Source organism: Manis pentadactyla, chromosome 2 (assembly GCF_030020395.1).
Source record: "Manis pentadactyla isolate mManPen7 chromosome 2, mManPen7.hap1, whole genome shotgun sequence".
Lineage (NCBI taxonomy): Eukaryota > Metazoa > Chordata > Mammalia > Pholidota > Manidae > Manis > Manis pentadactyla.
In genome coordinates this window covers 182,163,912-182,183,653 of record NC_080020.1, presented here as the reverse complement: position 1 = coordinate 182,183,653, position 19,742 = coordinate 182,163,912, and the positions used below count along the sequence as shown (strand labels likewise).

At 36.6% G+C, this 19,742-nt stretch overlaps 1 long non-coding RNA gene across 3 annotated transcripts in view; it reads right to left on the bottom strand.

Moving 5' to 3' along the window:
• LOC118915032 (uncharacterized) overlaps window positions 1-19,742 on the bottom strand; it is a 138,654-nt gene that overhangs the window by 75,564 nt on the left and 43,348 nt on the right. For 2 of the 3 annotated variants that reach the window (XR_005025855.2, XR_008995832.1), the window contains 2 exons: window positions 12,345-12,440; window positions 11,753-11,829 (listed from right to left, as the gene is read on the bottom strand). This is a non-coding gene — a long non-coding RNA (uncharacterized LOC118915032). Of the gene's footprint in view, window positions 1-6,235; window positions 8,200-11,752; window positions 11,830-12,344; window positions 12,441-19,742 lie in introns of those variants that run through there. The other variant, XR_005025856.2, reaches the window with a different exon arrangement.

Genomic DNA, 19,742 nt, shown 5'->3' with positions numbered 1-19,742 from the left:
TCTTGAGTTTTAGGTAGGTCATCATTGTTCCTAGATTTAAGATCTATTCATAAACTGACATGTTTTAGAAGTGAGCAAATAAGTGTTTCTTATTTTTGCTTAATTACTATACCTACTAAGAAAGTTTCACACTTTAGAGTCTGCCAATATAAATTCTAGTTTTCAGTTTCTGGAATTTTTTTCTATTATGTAAATTAATTGCATTTCTGAAGAGCAACTTTGGTCAAAGTGAACAGAGACATCCAAGAAATCTGGCCCATAAGGAAATTAATTAAGAAGGCACACCAATATCTCTTTAGTTGTTGAATTCAAGAGGAGAAACTGAATATAAAGCAGGGTAACCATAGAAGATTGGTGGTATCCTCAAAACAGACTTTTAGATTTCCAAGTTACCTCAACCATTATTAGTTACAAATGAGATAACTGAGGCTCACTGAGATTCAGTGACCATACACCAAAGTAGTCCCAAGTGTAATCCTTGACATTACCACTGAGGATGACAACCACTCAACAGTAACCCCAATAGGCTGTGGAAGTGTCACAGTCTTCTCTAAGGGAGCTAATTGCAAGAGGTTTGCACACTTTTTCTGTAAAGGGTCAGATAAATACTTTAGGCCTTGTGGGCCACAAACTGTCTCTGTCTTATTTTTTTATTTGTAACCCTTTACAAAAAAAAAAACTTTCACACACAAAAAAAACATTTTTAGCTTGAGGTCCAGTTTATTAAAAAGGCTGAAGGCCAGATTTGGTGCCTGGGCCAGTTGTTTGCCAATCCCTGTTACAGGTCAGGGTGTTAGTCAGTACACTTTTCACTGGCCCAGGGAAAAATGAAAAACACAGGGCAATGTAGTGAACTAAATTCTTTCAACTCAAAGGACTGTCTCTGGTCTCAAATCACATCCTTCCTCCATTTTAGGAGAGAGGTATTAAAATGTTCTCTCTCTTTTACAGTATAATGATGATATAGACAGTACCTATCTATAGTTACCTATATAACTATAAAGTCTAGCCCACAATCAAATAGGTGAAGAGGGAGGTTGAAAAACACTATCTCTTCAAGGGAGTATCAGAGAATTTGTGGACATATCTTAAAACCATCACAAATAGCAAAACACAAGCACACTGCCTCTCCTCCATGGTCCTGAGCAACTCAGTTTTAACCTCAAACCTGTGTACCCTGTCATCATCACTAAAGGTGATTTATTATTTTCAGCATGCCCTATTGGAAAGAGGTCCTGTTTTCCAGAACTAGGTAACTTCCCCAAATATTTCTTTCAACCAGTAAACACCAAACACGATTCACACAAATTTCTTCATATATAGTATTTCCAGTGGTATTTTAACCTCACAATGAGGTTTATAGATGTCCTGAATTATAGTGATGTCCCAAAGAACTGCCTTCCTGATCTTTACCTGACTCTAATCGAAGGTTAAAAAAAGTGTGAAAAAATTGGACTGAGTTTCTTAGAGGAACATTTCCTACAGACAATGATTTTTCAAAATTGTATCGTTTGCACAACTTCTCACCTAAGAATTTTGCTACATTGCACCTAGTCCAGCAAATATATATCAGAAAAATTGCCTATAATATTGTTAGCTTATACAGCTTTAGAAAAATAGACATGTAGAAACATATTGTTTCTTCCAAATAAAGGAAGAACAAGAGTTCTGAAAAATTCAAATTGTTCGTTGTTTTAGAACATTCTTACCCAGTTATTGGAAGTAGTTTAGGATATTACTCTAAGCATGGAGCATTCTATCCAAACTCTAACCAACTGAGACACTAGGTTTCATACTTGTACCTATTCAGGAAGTGAACCCTTTTCACATTGTCATTAAGACTAAAAACTCAAGGTTTTGTCTTTATAGTTAATTTATAGAATATCCTAACTATAAAGAGAAAAGTTTATAGAATTTCTAGAGACTTTGACATTTCCAAAGCCCAAACCTTGAAAGCTATATATGGAGTTATAGAGACACTTCAAAAAGGTGGTCAGAAGAGGCTGTGCCTGTCCACCAGTATTTGTTTTTCAAACTACTGATGTTTATTGCTAATTATCAGTGGAAATTTATCACTAAGCTTCTAAATGAAACTGTCTTATGAGATTCTGAAATTTATACCCTGGTGTTCATTCCTTAGCAGAGATGCCAACCCTGACAGCAGACAATACTGTGCATGTGACCAATGAATTTCAAACATACAAGGACAAAGAGTTTCTGGTTTAACACTGAAAAAAATTTAAAAATTTGGTCATCAGATTTATTGCCTGCAGTAAATTTGCAAATTTATTGTAAGCAATAAACATATGGAATCTTTGCTAAAAATAACATGGTATTTCTTTTTGGCAGAATTGGTATAGTGTAAACCAGAAAAGTATCATCTTCTCATACTATATTGTTGAGTAATACAGAACTAGCATATACCAAAAGTTGAAAAATTTGGCTCTTTGCCTAGTAACTTTGAATAGTGAGTTATATAATTTGCCAACATTTACCAAATGCTATAACCCTTACCTCTTTATTTTCCTGGGTGTTTAAATTTATTTTTCTGGGTTTCTTGATATAGAAAATACCATTCAAAGATTACATTTATTTTATCATGTTTCATTAATTTTACAAAACAGATAATATCTTAGTCCATTCAGGCTATTATAACAAAATACTACAGACTGGGTTTATAAACAACAGAAATTTATTTCTCAAGTTGTAGAAGCTGGTAAGTCCAAGATCAAGGCACAGGTAGATTCAGTGTCTAGTGAGATTCCATTTCCTGTTTCATAGACAACCATCTTTTACCTGTGTCCTCACATGGCAGAAGTAGGGAGGGAGCTCTCTTGGGTCTCCTTTACAGGGGCACTCATCCCATTCATAAGTGCTCTACCCTCATGACATAACCACCTTTTAAAGGCCCCACCTCCAAATGCCATCACTTTGGGGATTCATTTTCAAAATATGAATTTTGGCAGGACATGAACATTCAATCTATAACAAACAAAAAGGAAAAAAGTAAGCTATTTCCTAGTAGCTCATCTATTTACTATTACTGAGGAAGTTACAGCTCAGGCTTAAGCTCTTCCACCATTTTAGTCATCACATACTAAATTCAGTGTTCAACTACAGGTAAGGCATTTTCAGACATGCTCTGGGAATTCAAATTATTAAACACAATTACACATAATTTCAGTGTTCAGTTTTAGACACGTACGTAATATCACTGACAATTAAATGCCATGCTTTTATATTTAATTTCACATTGTTTTTTCAATCTTTGAATTTCTCATCATTTCCATCATCAGAAAATGACATGTGACAGAGTGAGAAAAATTGCATGGGATTGAAATAGTTACCTTTTACCTTTTCATTCAAAAACAGATTATTTTAGATGACATTGCATTTGGTAATGCAATTGTGCCTAATTACAAAATTTTATCTGACTTAGTTCTCCCATTCATGCCCAGAACGGGGTTGTCACCATATCTTTTCAAGCACATTAAGGAGAATCATCTTTCTCAGGGCCTACTCCAGGTTTTTGAAGGCATATAAGTGTCCTGGAGAATAAACCAGATGATCATATCCCAACTCCATTTATGTGCCCTGTCCTAACTGTAAGGTAGCCAGATCCTGCTTTGCAAAATAATGTTGGTGAGCAGCTAGAATGATTTAGCAAAGTTCTCAAGTCATGGTGGAATAGCTCTCTTCCTCTAACCCCTTCTTCTTCAGACCTATCTCCTTGTCACACATGATAAAAGTGCATGTAGAATCCTGCCATGGTGTCTCTGTCTGGAAACAGGAGCAAAAGGAAAGCTAGCCATGTCATACCAAATTTATGCAGTTTTATTCACCTTTATAGAAAGGAAAGTGTCAGGGCCAATAATTTAAATCAAGAATTAGATGTACTTTTGCAATATTGTTTTCTGTTGGGAATCTACATGTTCAGTGAATACACCTACCTAAATCCCACTTAGGATCATTGACTTTTATAACTGGAAGGGATCTTAGTGATTCCTGCCCGGGTTAGTCAATTAGAGATCAAAATATCACCCTTATTATTGATAAGACTATTTACAGAATGAGAGTTAGGGCTGAGAGCCAAATGAGTGTGTTAATATTCCCTGACATACTCTGTCCCCCCACATCCTCATTCCTGTCCCCAAAGCATACCCTAGAACAGAACTTCAGACTGCCTCAGTCTAGCCTGGCACTGAACATTTATGCGCTTATGTTTTTTTTAATACATTAACTCTACTTAACGTGATGTGTGGATTCATGGATGTCTGCCACTAACCAGGTGGGGTAAGAGGCCAGAGTGTTACTCTAAAGTCCCTTCACATAGAAACCGAAGGAGTAGGAGGAAAGCACACCAATTCCCTGCAATTATGAATGACAGAGACAAAGCAAGTCTGGTAAATAAAATTCTCCATTTCATTTCAAAATAATTTGAGAAAGTCTAATAAGAATTACTGTAAACTATTTATACAGAACCCTAGTTGGCTCTTAATATATAAAAGACTTTTACTAACCTCTCTCAAACATATTAGCAAAAAAATTGATAAATTTTAAACTACTGTAAGGATTTTTCCTCTCTCAAAGTTTTATCACAACTTACTTTACATGTCAAATTATGAATAATTTTAACAACAAACTTATTTTGAAGGAAGTAATACTGGAAATAGAACTGCTCTATATGAAAGAACTTTAAAGTTAAGAAGAGCTTTGCTTGCAATTTAATTCTAAGAGAGAGGACTTTTAAAATGAAAACAAAATAAGTCTCAGGAAATGACATTACACTGGATTGATGAAGTTCACAAATATCATATGGAAGTCATCTGTTAGGAAGCATTCAAACAACAAAGGCTAGATCCATATAATAGGTGTTCAGTGTAATTGCCGAATTATTGCACAGAGTGATTACCTAAAATCTGAAGAAATTGGGCTTTTATCTCTGAACATTAAGACCTTAAATTCAATCAGGGATTATCATTTCAATAAAATACCTGAGGTCACAAGGCTGTGAGCTTACATGATATGGTCTTTAATAGAAATGCTATTTATAACTGGAATTTACTGAAATAAAACTGGGACAATATGGAAAAATCATTCAAGAGTCTCCAGTTATGAAAAATAATATTTTACTGAAGGTTTTCAAAAATTTAATTTGTTCATGAGAAATATTTTCTTTAAATGAAAATTTCATCTATAGCATACCTTATTTAGACTGTAGTGAGACTCCAAACCATTTTATATTTGTCTAATCAGTCTAACAAAGAGAAAAGGTAGTAATATTAATAATAAAGCAATATATAAAATAGCACGAAAAGACCAAGAGAAACTGCAAATACAATGTTGGCGGTGTTAAGTCTCATCAAGCATCCTAATTAGAAGTTCTACACTGCCTTGATCTGTCCTCTCCTGTTCTCTTTTAAATGGTCTCATCCACTCCCAAAATTTCAGATACCATCCTTATACATTAAATACCTTCAAGCATGACTCCAGCCATCACCTCTCTCTTGCCATGTTGACCTGTATGCATTTCTCTTCCCATAAGACAACCTCTTCAAGAAGTTTACAGTTTAATAAAAATACATAGGCATATAAAAAAATTAAGGAAGTATCATAAATAGTAATGATATCAGTTTGTGCAAGTGAGTACAAAAGAGAGACGGAAAATGTTCACAGATAAAGTAACATTGGAGTAGATGTGTAGGGCAAGGAGTAACAGAAGCAGAAGCAGTAAACTGGCATTGTAGGATGAAAGGGCAGTGTGAGTCCAGTTCTCAAATCATGAATCAGCCTGAAAATTGCTCCCTAAAACATGGGCCCTGGAGTGTAAAGTGGGGAATGATCAAAAACTAGACAAGGGACATATTGGAGAGGGTATGAATTGTCATAATTGGGAATAAAAATGTATTCTGTATTTTTTATGCCTATTGTTCAGCAATAGAGTACAATTAAAGTGCTTTTAAAGCAAAGGAGAAACAGGATCAGATTTGGATATAAAAGGAAAAAAAAAGTTTTATATTTTAATACCCACTACCTTTTAAACAGCATGAATTAAATTTGTTCTGCTGAGGCCCTAAAGAGATTTAGCTGACACATTTGTGGGTGGAAAGCTAGAAATGCTGAACTACTGCACATCCCAGAGCAAAATGGAATTCTTAGGACAACTGTAGGGAAATGGGACAGAAGTGAGAGAAGCCAGTAGAATAGCCAAAAGCAGTGTCCCTTTATCTTTGAGTGGAAATTTTTTTTTTTGGTAGAAACTAAACTTCACTTCAAGATCATCCTCAGAGACAGTTCCTATTGAGCAAATCCTGAGGGTAGATACTATAAGAATGTCATGACAAACAAAACTTTAAGGTAGCTCCTCATGATCTTTACCTCTTGGTATTCACATATCTGGTGTTCACATCCCTTGGCATGTAGGCAGGATCTGTTATTTGCTTATAATGAAAAGAATATAGCAAAGATGATGGGCTGTCACTCCTATGACCACATTGCTCTGTCTTTGCTAGCAGACTCACTCTACAGACTGTTTTGCTGGTTTGATGAAGTAAGCAGCCATGTTGGAAAAGTCCACATGGCAAGTGACTATAGGTGGTGTCTAAAAGCTGAGAGCAGCCTCCAGCTAATAGCCAGAAAGAAGTGGGGCTCTGAGTCACACAATTGCAAATAAATGAATTCTGCCAATGACCCAATGAGCTTGAAAGAGGATTCTTCCCCAGTCACAACTTCAGATGTGAACACAGCCCTGTTGACACTTTGTAATCTTAATGAGACCCTAAGCAGAGGACCCAGCTAAATGGTACCAGACTCCTAACTGTGAAATAAGAAATATGTGTTATCTTAAGCCTCTAAAATTGTGGTAGTTTGTTACACAACAATAGAAAACTAATACACAACAACCCCCCTCCCCAAACTCTGTCTTCACTAAGTTTACAGATATTTCATTAACTGTGGCTTTTAGATGACCTCTGGGCTATATAAGTTTTAGAAAAATCACTTTCTAAAGCAGTTGAGAGGATGGACTAGAGGAGTAGGAGGCTGCAGGTAGGAAGGAGATAATGGCAATAGCCTAAGTGAGAATTGGTGAGGGCCTAAACCAAGTTGGGAAAGACAGGAGTAAGAACAAGTTTCAGGAGAAATATCATGAGTCCATTTGGGACAAGACAAGTTCAAGGTGTTTGTATAACCTCCAAGTGAAGATATCTAGTAAGCTTTTGTACTAACTTTAAGAGATGCTAGTTTTGACCTGGAAAAACTCATACTGCTCTGGATATAACCCTTCACAAATAACACTAACCTGCCTTTTCAGCCCTCATCATGTAATGATGTGCTTCATGGAGCTACTTGATACTCCCCAAACAGGACACTCATATTCACATTTCTGTATCTTTGCTCATGTTATTCCCTTTAAATGAAATGCAGTCCCAGTTATGTTTATTTATGAAATTGCAATTCACTTCTTAAAATCCAATTAAAATGTCAATATGCTTTATTAGAGTGCAGGTTTTTCTCAAGGGAAGGACTCTTTGTTTTATTTACAGATACATCTCATAACTCTACAATAGTGTCTGGCACCTAGTAGACATTCAACAAATATTTCTTGAGTAAATGGATGAATGTCTTGAATAAATAAATGAGTGTCTTAGAATTAATCATTTCTAATTCTCTTCCCAATCACAGAGCAAGCACTAGTGGATTCCATACACTTAACAAATGTTTGTTAATAAGTAATACAACTTTGAACCTCTCTTAATGTTTTTGAAGAAATGAGGAAAATAAAATGTAAATTTAATAGGAAAGATAATGAAAGGTGGGTATATATCTTAACTTGAGCTCTGTTGAACACTGTGGATTACTTGTTAACTCATTCAACAAATGGTTACTGAGCATATAGTATATGGAAGTTATGACTTGTTACCCAAAAGTCATTCCCAACTCCTTCTCCCTTCATCCTTCTAGTTACAGAGGTAGAAATGGACACTCATTTTCCCAGCCTCCTTTATAGCTGGGGATCATCATGTGACACAATTGTAGTCAATGAAAATGCAAGGAAAACTACTGGATTCATGATTTGAGAAGGTTATGTCCTTCCTGGTAAAAAAAATAGGTACGTAGAAAGCTCTGTCCAGTAGTGTCCCCTGCTTCTTGACTCTGAAAATGGTTGTGATGCTTGAAGCTTTTTCATCCATCTTATGACTATGAAGAGAAGGCAAAGTGAATCACAGAGATAAAAATCTAAGCCCTCACACTGCTGTTAAACCAATGCTGCAAGCACCTACTTCTGGACTTCTTACTATCTTAGACATATAAACCCCTGTTGTTTAAGATCTATTAGTCTGTTACTCTGTTACTTATACCTGAAAACATTCCCGAACTAGTAGAGGAGGTTAAAATATATGGATAATAATATAATCTGGTCAATAATGCTATGTATGAAATGTCTTTAAAATGCCTAATTTAATTTTGAAATTGTGGCTTTAAAACTAGCACTTACATATCTTTTCAAATATATTTCATAAGTTACATGATCTAGTATTTGACTATGTTGTCATAGTTGTCCCTGTCTCTTCTGTTAAACCTCATCCTGTGGATAATTGTGTCAAAAATGAAGAAATTATGATTTCAACAGAGTATGTTGGTCAACTCTGATTTCAGAGATAGGCCTATTAAAATGAAAATTAAAAGTAAAGGGACAGAATAAAGCTAAAATGGAAAATTAAGATCAGTGAAAATTCTAAATTTATCCACCCAAAAGTTTCAGAGTAGTTATATTCTAAAATCATGGAGTTTTATCTACATTTCTCGAAAAAATCAAGTAAAATTTTGATTTATAGATGTTGCAAAAGACTGGGGTGATAATGACAGAACACATTACATAATTTTGTTTCTATTAAAAAAAACTCCAAACTATTCTACAATATTTTAGTCTGTCTAAAAAGTATAAGAGAACACTATGCTTTTCTTTTTGCACTTGCCAAGTGTCATCAGGGCCTGAGTAGTATTTTAAATTGCTCTTACAAATGAATAGTGTAGCCAATCACCAGTTCCTGGAATTGTGAATAAATGAAGCAGATATTCAATAAGAAACCACCAGTGTAATAAATGATAATCTTGGAGACTTTCCAATATATTTAAAAAGGATTTGTTTATTAAAACTATTTCTAAGGAATTTCATTAACAGGAACTATTCTGCTTTAGTGGAATTACTCTACTACGAAGAGTAGAGTTATCAGCATCTTCCTCCTTATTTTTTATTCAAAAGCACTATTTAGTCAGGAAACACTTACAAGGTTAAGAAAGCATTGAGCTGGGCCTGGAGTTGGAGGACACACAGATGAATGAGACAGTGTGCCTCCTCTTCAAGAAACTTTTAATGTAGCATGGCAGCCAGCCACACAGATAGAAAGCTTGTAAACCACAGCCCAGTACTAGCCCTGTTAAAGTTTGGCCTACCAGAATCTAAGGGTGGGAGAGGAGCCCAGACGGATGGTTTTATTTGTTTGTTTAGAAGGGCTGCATTTAAATCCCACACCAGTGAAGTGGTCTATGTTAGTCATAATGAAATAAATGTTATCAATCAAACTTAGCCCAGGTGTTGGCTGCAAGCATTAATACAAAGTATAACAAAAGAACTGACAGATAGAGTCAAGCTTTGTTTTGTTTTTGATTTTACTCTAATCATATATTGCTCTTATTTTAAAGAGTTAAAGTCAATGTTGGCTGTTCTGAAACTTGTGTCCTGATAATGTCTTGAGAAACAAAAATTAAGATAGTTATTAGAATTCTATATCTTGTTTCTTGGCAATATTATGTTTTCAGTTATACAACATATTCTAGTCAGGTATATTTAAGTTCACTAAATCTTACAGAAATTCCTGCTAGAATTAAAAATGTTATTTAATGAGTAATTACCACTAAGAAGAAAATTAATCACATCTTGTATTAAGATAATTAGAACTAGATTTCAAAAACTGTGAAGCCGAAAACAGCCACAAAAAGCCTCATACAAACAATATTCATAGCAGTTTTATTCATAATAGCAAAAATAAATTAGAAATAATTCAGATGTCTATTATAAGGTGGCTGGATAAACAAACTGTGATATTATAGTGGGTTGAATAGTGGCCACCAAAAGTATACAACCACCTGGAATTTGTGAATGTGACCTTACTTGGAAAAAAGCATATATAGAATATATTTAAAAGGATATATTTGCAGATATAATTAAGGATCTCAAGATGAGGTCATCCTCAATTAGGGTGTGTACTAAATCCAATGACCTGTCCATGTAAGACATACAAGAGAAGAAAGACACAAAGACACAGAGGAAAAGGTCATAGGAAGAGAGGCAGAGACTCGATTTAGACTGCCACAAGCCAAGGAACACTTGGAGCCACCAAAAGCTGAAAGAAGCATGGGAGGATTGTGGCCCTGAGTCTTCAGATGGAACATTGTCCTGCCAATACCTTGATTTTGGGCTTGTGGCCTTCATAACTGTGAGAGAATAAATGTCTGTTGTGTTAAGCCATAATGTTTGTTGTAATTTCTTAAAACAGCCCTCAGAAACTAGTAACAGGTATATTCATACAAACTGTGGTAAATTCATGCAGTGGAATGCTACTACACAAAAAAAAGGAAAGAACTACTGACACCCTAAACAACATGGAAGGGTCTCACAAAATTTTTGAATGAAAGAAGCCATATAGTCAGACACACAGACACTGTATAATCTATTTGTATAAGATTCGTGAATAGGCAAATAATAATCTATGGGAATAGAAATCAGAAGAGCAGTTAACCTCTAGGGGTTGGGGTGGGACTGGAAGGGGCATGAAGGTACTTTCTGGGCAATGGAAATGTTTTACATCTTGATTGGAATGATAATTACATAGGTGAATACATTTATCAAAAACTTATCATAAAGTACACAAGAGCTGCTACATTTTACTGGATGTAAATTAGATCTTAATTTCAAAATGCTGACAAAAACAAACAACAAACAAATAGCAATGAGGACTGAAATTAAACACTAAGGCAGGGATTGTCAAACTACAGCCTGTGGGCCAAATCTGACCTGCTGCCAATCAAATTTTATTGGAGCACAACCAGGCCCAGTCATTTTGCCTATGGCTGCTTTTATCCTACAAAGAGTTGAGGAGTTGTGACAGAGACCGTATGGCCTGCAAAGCTGAACATATTTACTGTCTAGCCCTTTTACAGAAAATGTTTGTCACCCTTAAACTAAAATTATATTTTATAGAACTATGTCTATAGCTATGGAATGTTTCTTGTCTAACATTCTATAATTCCCATTATACTCAGAGGTATGAATTCGAAGTGTTTGTTAAGACACTTGAAATGTCACTACCCTAGGCACTTAGGTGAGATTTTGAGCTAATCTTATGATTCTTAACACACTAGTTCATTTTTCTTTCATATGCCATTTTGCAGCACAATTATTAGTTCACTATTGCACTGTCCAAAGTTATGGTATTTTATCTATATATGCATTAGGAACTGAAGGAGTTCCTAACAACCCCAAAATATGCCACTGTGGTATATTAACTATTTTGAATCAAAGGCATTTGAAAACAAACAAATATAAGAAAAACACTCTTTCTTTCTTTTTCTTAAAACAATTTCTAAGAATTTCATCTCCTATATTTCACCTATGAAAGATACCAGAAGGAATGTACCATTCTTATCAAGAACAGTAAGTTAAGAACAAGAGAATTCGACATAAACAAACCTTGTTAAAATTATCTTCCTTTAGCCTCCCCACATAGTTGAGTCACTTTTCCAAAATGCTTCTTCTCTTCATTCAACCTAATATAAAAACAAGTAGGTTTTGTCATGTCTTTGGTCTTCATTCCTTATGAAGTCTCCTGTATCACGTAAAACTTGAATTAAATTAGTATGTTTTTCTCCTGTTGATCTGTCTTATGTCAATTTAATTCTCAGGCCCAGCCAAAAAGAACCTTAGGAGGGTAAAGGTAAAAGTTTCCTCCCCTACAATTTAACAGTTGATTACAGAGAAATCAAAGAGAGAACTGGCAGATGGGGACAGTGCAAAGAGAACTTAGCCAGTGGATGAAGTGATCCCTAGGGGGTGTGAGGTAGCACTTAAGGAGGACCTAGCAAACTTGGTTGGATTCTTGCAGGCATAGCTTTCAAAGGACTCTAATCCAGTGTTTAAGGACTCTGGAGTAAGAGTCTATGAGCTTAGAAAGTTAAAATTATCAGCCAGATAGGGTTTTTCATTGCCCTTAGGATAAAAAAAAAAAAAATCCTTAAAATGGTCTTCAAGCTCCTGAATAATATATTGCTGCCTACATCCCTACCTTTCTTCTTCCTCTTCTTCTCCAACTTCTTTTAACAGGAGGGACATGATAAACATTGACTTTCAGAAGATTCCTCTGGCAGCAGATAGGGAAAGCCTAAAAATAAGGAGAACAGTTAGGGACCCTGGATAGCTTAAAAATGAATAATTTTAATTAGGAGAGTGACAGTGGTAATGAAGAAATGATGGATTATAGGATAAGTAAAATATTTATTATTTGTTAATGAAACACTCTACATAGCAATAATAATAAACTATGGCTACATATAACAACACAGATGAATGTGACAAACATAATGTTGAACAAAGATGCAAGACATAAAAAGATATAAACATTATGATTCCTTTCATATAAGGTTCAAAATAGGAAAAGAAACAAACTACACATTTTAAGAATGCTTATAGATGAGGTTTAAAAAAGAAAAGCAAAGAAACAATTATCACAAGAGTCAAAATACTGGTTATCTCCTGGGGGAAGAGAGAGACATACAAGGGTATGTGGTGAACTTTCTGTAGGTAGTGTATGCATATTATATCGCAATTTAAAACAAAGTATTAAAAAAAGCCAAATTCTACAGAAACAATTGAGCACATAATTAGAACTTATATATGGAAGGCAAGGGAAAGGACTTGGAGTCAGACAGCCCCTGGGTTCAAAACTTGGTTATGTTACTTATTAGTGTTGTGACCTTAAATAGTAACTTAACCTGTTTACGCCTCAATTTTCACTGGGGGAACTAATAGGGCCACTATTTTTTTTTAATTTACTTTGGTATCATTAATCTACAATTACAAGAGGAACATTATGTTTACTAGATTCCCCCCATCACCAAGTCCCCAACACATATCCCATTACAGTCACTGTACATTAGTGTACTAAGATGCTATAAAATCACCACTTGTCTTCTCTGTGTTGTACAACCCCCCGTGTACCCCCCTACATTATGTCTCCTAATAGTAATGCCCGTTTTTTTTCTTCCCCTTATCCCTCCCTTCCCACCCATCCTCCCTTTCCCTTTGGTAACTTTTGGTCCATTCTTGGAGTCTGTCAGTCTGCTGCTGTTTTGTTCCTTCAGTTTTTTACTTTGTTCTTATATTCCACAGATGAATGAAATCATTTGATACTTGTCTTTTTCCACCTGGCTTATTTCACCGAGCATATTACCCTCTAGCTCCATCCATGTTGTTGCAAATGGTAGGATTTGTTTTCTTCTTATGGCTGAATAAGATTCCATTGTGTATATGTACCACATCTTCTTTATCCATTCATCTACTGATGAACACGTAGGTTGCTTCCATTTCTTGGCTATTGTAAATAGTGCTGTGGTAAACATAGGGGTGCATATGTCTTTTTCAAACTGGGCTGCTGCATCCTTAGGGTAAATTCCTAGGACACTCCTGGGTCAAATGGTATTTCTATTTTAAGTTTTTTGAGGAACCTCCATACTGCTTTCCACAATGGTTGAACTAATTTACATTCCCACCAGCAGTGTAGGAGGGTTCCCCTTTCTCCACATACTCGCCAACATTTGTTTTTGTTTGTCTTTTGGATGGTGGTGATCCTTACTGGTGTGAGGTGATATCTCATTGTGGTTTTAATTTGCATTTATCTGATGGTTAGCGATGTGGAGCATCTTTTCATGTGTCTGTTGGCCATCTGAATTTCTTCTTTGGAGAACTGTCTGTTCAGATCCTCTGCCCATTTTTTAATTGAATTATTTACTTTTTGTTTGTTGAGGTGCATGAGCTCTTTATATATTTTGGATGTAAACCCGTTATTGGATCTGTCATTTATGAATATATTTTCCCATACTGTACAATGCCTTTTGTTCTATTAGTGGTGTCCTTTGCTGTACAGAAGCTTTTCAGCTTGATATAGTCCCACTTGTTCATTTTTGCTTTTGTTTCCCTTGCCCGGGGAAATATGTTCATGAAGAAGTTGCTCATGTTTATGTCCAAGAGATATTTGCGTATGTTTATTTCTAAGAGTTTTCTGATTTCACGACTTACATTCAGGTCTTTCATCCATTTCAAATTTACGTTTTGTGTATGGGGTGAGACAGTGATGCAGTTTCATTCACTTCCATGTAGCTGTCCAGTTTTGCCAACACCAACTGTTGAAGAGGCTATCATTTCCCCATTGTATGTCCATGGCTCCTTTATCATATATTAATGGACCATGTATGTTTGGGTTAATATCTGGACTCTCTATTCTGTTCCACTGGTCTGTGGTCTGTTCTTGTTCCAGTATCAAATTGTTTTGATTACTGTGGCTTTGTAGTAGAGCTTGAAGTTGGGAAGTGAGATCCTCCCCTGCTTTATTCTTCCTTCTCAGGATTGCTTTGGCTATTCAGGGTCTTTTGTGGTTCCATATGAATTTTAAAACTACTTGTTCCAGTTAGTTGAAGAATGCTGTAGGTATTTTGATAGGAATTGCATTGAATCTGTAGATTGCTACATTGAATCTGTAGGCAGGATGGCCATTTTGACAATATTAATTCTTCCTAGCCAAGAGCATGGGATGAGTTTCCATTTGTTAGTGTCCTCTTTAATTTCTCTTAAGAGTGTCTTGCAGTTTTCAGGGTATAGGTCTTCACTTCCTCGGTTAGGTTTATTCCTAGGTATTTTATTCTTTTTGATGCAATTGTGAATGGAATTGTTTTCCTGATTTCTCTTTCTGTTATTTCATCATTAGTGTATAGGAAAGCAAGAGATTTCTGTGTATTAATTTTGTATCCTGCAACTTTGCTGAATACAGATATTAATTCTAGTAGTTTTGGAGTGGGGTCTTTAGGGATTTTTATGTACAATATCATGGCATCTACAAATAGTGCCAGTTTGACTTCTTCTTTACCAATCTGGATACCTTTTATTTCTTTGTGTTGTCTGATTGCCATGGCTAGGACCTCCAGTACTATGTTGAATAACAGTAGGGAGAGTGGGCATCCCTGTCTTCTTCCCAATCTTAAAGGAAAAGCTTTCAGTTTCTCACTGTTAAGTATGATGTTGGCTGTGGGTTTGTCATATATAGCCTTTATTATGTTGAGGTACTTGCCCTCTAAGCCCATTTCATTGAGAGCTTTTATCATGAATGGATGTTGAATTTTGTCAAATGCTTTTTCAGCTTCTTTGGAGATGATCATGTGGTTTTTGTCCTTCTTTTTGTTTATGTGGTGGATGATGTTGATTTTTGAATGTAGCATCCTTGCATCCCTGAGATGAATCCCACTTGATCATGGTGTATGATCCTCTTGATATATTTTTGAATTTGGTTTTCTAATATTTTGTTGAATATTTCTGCATCTAAGTTCATCAGGGATATTGGTCTGTAATTTTCTTTTTTGGTAGGGTCTTTGCCTGGTTTTGGTATTAGAGTGATGCTGGCTTCATAGAATGAGTTTGGAAGTATTCCCTCCTCTTCTATTTTTTGGAAAACTTTAAGGAGAATGGGTATTATGTCTTCTCTATATGTCTGATAAAATTCAAGGGTGAATCCATCTGGACCAGGGGTTTTTTTCTTGGGTAGTTTTTTGATTACCAATTCAATTTCATTGCTGGTAATTAGTCTGTTTAGATTTTCTGTTTCTTCCTGGGTCAATCTTGGAAGGTTGTATTTTTCTAGAAAGTTGTCCATTTCTTCTAGGTTTTCCAGTTTGTTAGCATATAGATTTTCATAGTATACTCTAATAATTCTTTGTATTTCTGTGGGGTCCGCTGTGATTTTTCCTTTCTCTTTTTTGATTCTGTTGATGCATGTAGATTCTCTTTTTCTCTTAATAAGTCTGGATGGGGTTTATCTGTTTTGTTTATTTTCTCAAAGAACCAGCTCTTGGTTTCACTGATTTTTTCTACTGTTTTATTTTCTCAATTTTATTTGTTTCTTCTCTGATCTTTATTTTGTCCCTCCTTCTGCTAACTTTGGTCCTCATTTGTTCTTCTTTTTCCAGTTTCAATAATTGTGACTTTAGACTATTTATTTGGGATTGTTCCTCTTTTAAATAGGTCTGGGTTGCTGTATGCTTTCTCTTAGAACTGCCTTCACTGTGTCCCACAGAAGTTGGAGCTTTGTGCTGTTGTTGTCATTTGTCTCCATATATTGCTTGATCTCTATTTTAATTTGGTCATTGATCCATTGATTATTTAGAAGCACGTTGTTAAGCCTCCATGTGTTTGTGAACCTTTTTGTTTTCTTTGTACAATTTATTTCTAGTTTTATACCTTTGTGGTCTGAGAAGTTGGTTGTTACAATTTCAATCTTTTGAATTTACTGAGGCTGTTTTTGTGGCCTAGTATGTGGTCTATTCTGGAGAATGTTCCATGTGCACTTGAGAAGAATGTGTATCCTGCTGCTTTTGGGTGTAGAGTTCTGTAGATGTCTGTTAGGTCCATCTGTTCTAGTGTGTTGTTTAGTGCCTCTGTGTCCTTACTTATTTTCTGTCTGGTGTCTGTCCTTTGGAGTGATGGTGTGTTGAAGTCTCCCAAAATGAATGCATTGCATTCTATTTCCTCCTTTAATTCTGTTAGTATTTGTTTCACATATGTCGGTGCTCCTGTATTGGGTGCCTATATATTTATAATGGTTGTATCCTCTTGTTGGTCTGTCCCCTTTATCATTATGTAATGTCCTTCTTTATCTCTTGTTACTTTCTTTGGTTTGAAGTCTATTTTGTCTGCTACAATTACTGCAACTCTCTGTATTGTTTGCATGAAATATCTTTTTCCATCCCTTGACTTTTAGTCTGTGTAGTTGGGTTTGAGGTGAGTCTCTTGTAAGCAGCATATAGATGGGTCTTGCTTTTTTATCCATTCTATTACTCTGTGTCTTTTGATTGGTGCATTCAGTCCATTTACATTTCGGTGATTATTGAAAGATATGTACTTATTGCCATTGCAGGCTTTAGATTTGTGCTTACCAAAGGTTCAAGGGTAGTTTCTTTACTATCTAACCATCTAACTTAACTCGCTTATTAAGCTATTATATACACAGTCTGATGATTCTTTATTTCACTCCCTTCTTATTCCTTCTCCTCCGTTCTTTTTATCTTAGGTGTTTTATTCTGTACTCTTTTGTGTTTCCTTTGACTGCTTTTGTGAATAGCTGATTTTATTTTTTGCCTTTAGTTAGTATTTGGTTGGTCTGATTTCTTTGCTGTGATTTTATTTTCTCTGGTAATATCTATTTGGCCTTAGCAGTGCTTCCATCTAGAGCAGTTCCTTTAAAATACCCTGTAGAGGTGGTTTGTGGGAGGCAAATTCCCTCAACTTTTGCTTGTCTGGGAATTGTTTAATCCCTCCTACATATTTAAATGATAATCATGCTGGGTACAGTATTCTTGGTTCAAGGCCCTTCTGTTTCATTGCATTAAATATATCATGCCATTCTATTCTGGCCTGTAAGGTTTCTGTTGAGAAGTTTGATGATAGCCTAATGGGTTTTCCTTTGTTGGTGATCTTTTTTCTCTCTCTGGCTGCCTTTAATACTCTGTACTTGTCTTTAATCTTTGTCATTTTAATTATTATATGTCTTGGTGTTGTCCTCCTTGGGTCCCTTTGTGTTGGGAGATCTGTGGGCTTCCATGGTCTGAGAGACTATTTCCTCCCCTAGTTTGGGGAAGTTTTCAGCAATTATTTCTTCAAAGACACTTTCTATCCCTTTTTCTCTCTTCTTCTGGTACCCCTATAATGTGAATATTGTTCTGTTTGGATTGGTCATACAGTTCTCTTAATATTCTTTCATTCCTGGAGGTCCTTTTATATCTGTCTGCCTTAGCTTCTCTGTATTCCTGTTCTCTGATTTCTATTCCATTAAGTGTCTTGCACCTCATCCAGTCTGCTCTTAAGTCCTTTCAGAGATTGTTTCATTTCTGTAATCTCCCTCCTGACTTCCCCTTAGCTCTTGCATATTTCTCTGCATGTCCATCAGCATGGTTATGACCTTTGCTTGGAATTCTTTTTCAAGAAGATTGGTTATATCTATCTCCCCAGGTCCTGTGTCAGGGGTTGTCTGGGTGATTCTTGACTGGACCAAATTCTTCTACCTTTTCATTAGCAATAGAGGTCATCATAGGCAGGTAGCTCATGTGTCAGCTGGGAGAACAAAGTTCAATCCTGCTTGCTGGTCACCTTGCCCTTCTCTGCTGCCTGTGTCAGTTACCCGCAGACCGGGAGCAGCCTCCGGGTTAATCCCCTGAGCTGCCGTGGGTGAGGCAGCCTTCAGGGTAGCCCAGAGCCCTGCAGGGAGAGGCAGGTGCACCAGGTGTGTTCTCTTGCAAGAATGGCTCTCCTTTGCACCTTGCCCTGGTTTTGTCTATCTGTGCTAGGCAGCTGCACACTGGTGGTAGCCTCTGGGTCTGGCCCAGGTAGCTGTAGGCTGGGAGGAGACTCTGGAAAGTTGCTGTGGGCGCAGCTGCTCTCCAGCTGCTCTGCCGCTGTGGGGGGGTGGCAGTGCCGGCCGGAGGGAATGAATGGCAGGCTGCTTATTTCTGTGAGGGGCTTTAAAGGTGCGTTGCCACCCAGGGGTTTAGGGTGTCTGAAGTTCCTCAGGATTCCCAGCCTGCTGGGCTGAGTGTGCCGGGACGATTCCATCCATCTGTTAAGCCCCTGTCCCTTTAAGACTTTCAAAAAGCACTCACGTTTCTTTTGTCCTAGGGGAGCCAGCTGTGGGGACCCGCTTGCAGATTTTACTTTTCCATTTCTCTAATATCCAGTACACCATGCAATGTGTGTCTGTGCTCCCGGTGCAGATTACTAGGGCTGGTTATTTAGCAGTCCTGTGCTTCCACTCCCTCCCCACTCTGACTCCTTTCCTCCCACTGGTGAGCTGGGGTGGGGGGAGTGCTCGGGTACCGCCAGGTCGTAGCTTTGTATCTTACCCTCTTCGTGAGATGCTGAGTTCTTGCAGATGTAGATGTAGCCTGGCTGTTGTCCTGTATCTTCTGGTGTCTCTGTTAGGCATAGTTGTATTTGTTGTATTTTCAAAAATATATATGGTTTTGGTGGGAGATTTCCACTGCCCTACTCATGCTGCCATCTTGGCTCCTCCCCTAGGGCCACTATTAAGATTAAAGTTATCTATTATTTCTTTGTAAAGGAGTCACCCCATTGGATTGATCAGCTGAATAAACCCACTCTCAAATTATTGATTTCATTAAATGCACTGTAATTTCTGTGCCTTACTAATGGGTATGAGTTCCCAAGTGCCTTTACAGACCAGGTGGCTGGGGTTTCCAGTAGATGGAAAACACACTCTGTTCTCCTAGCCCTGTGGTTCTCAAACTTGAGCCTGTACCACAGTCACCTGGAGAGCTTATTAAAACACAGCTTACTGAGATGACACAATTAAATGGAAAGACATTCCATGCTCATGGATAGGGAGAATTAGTATTGTTAAAATGACAAT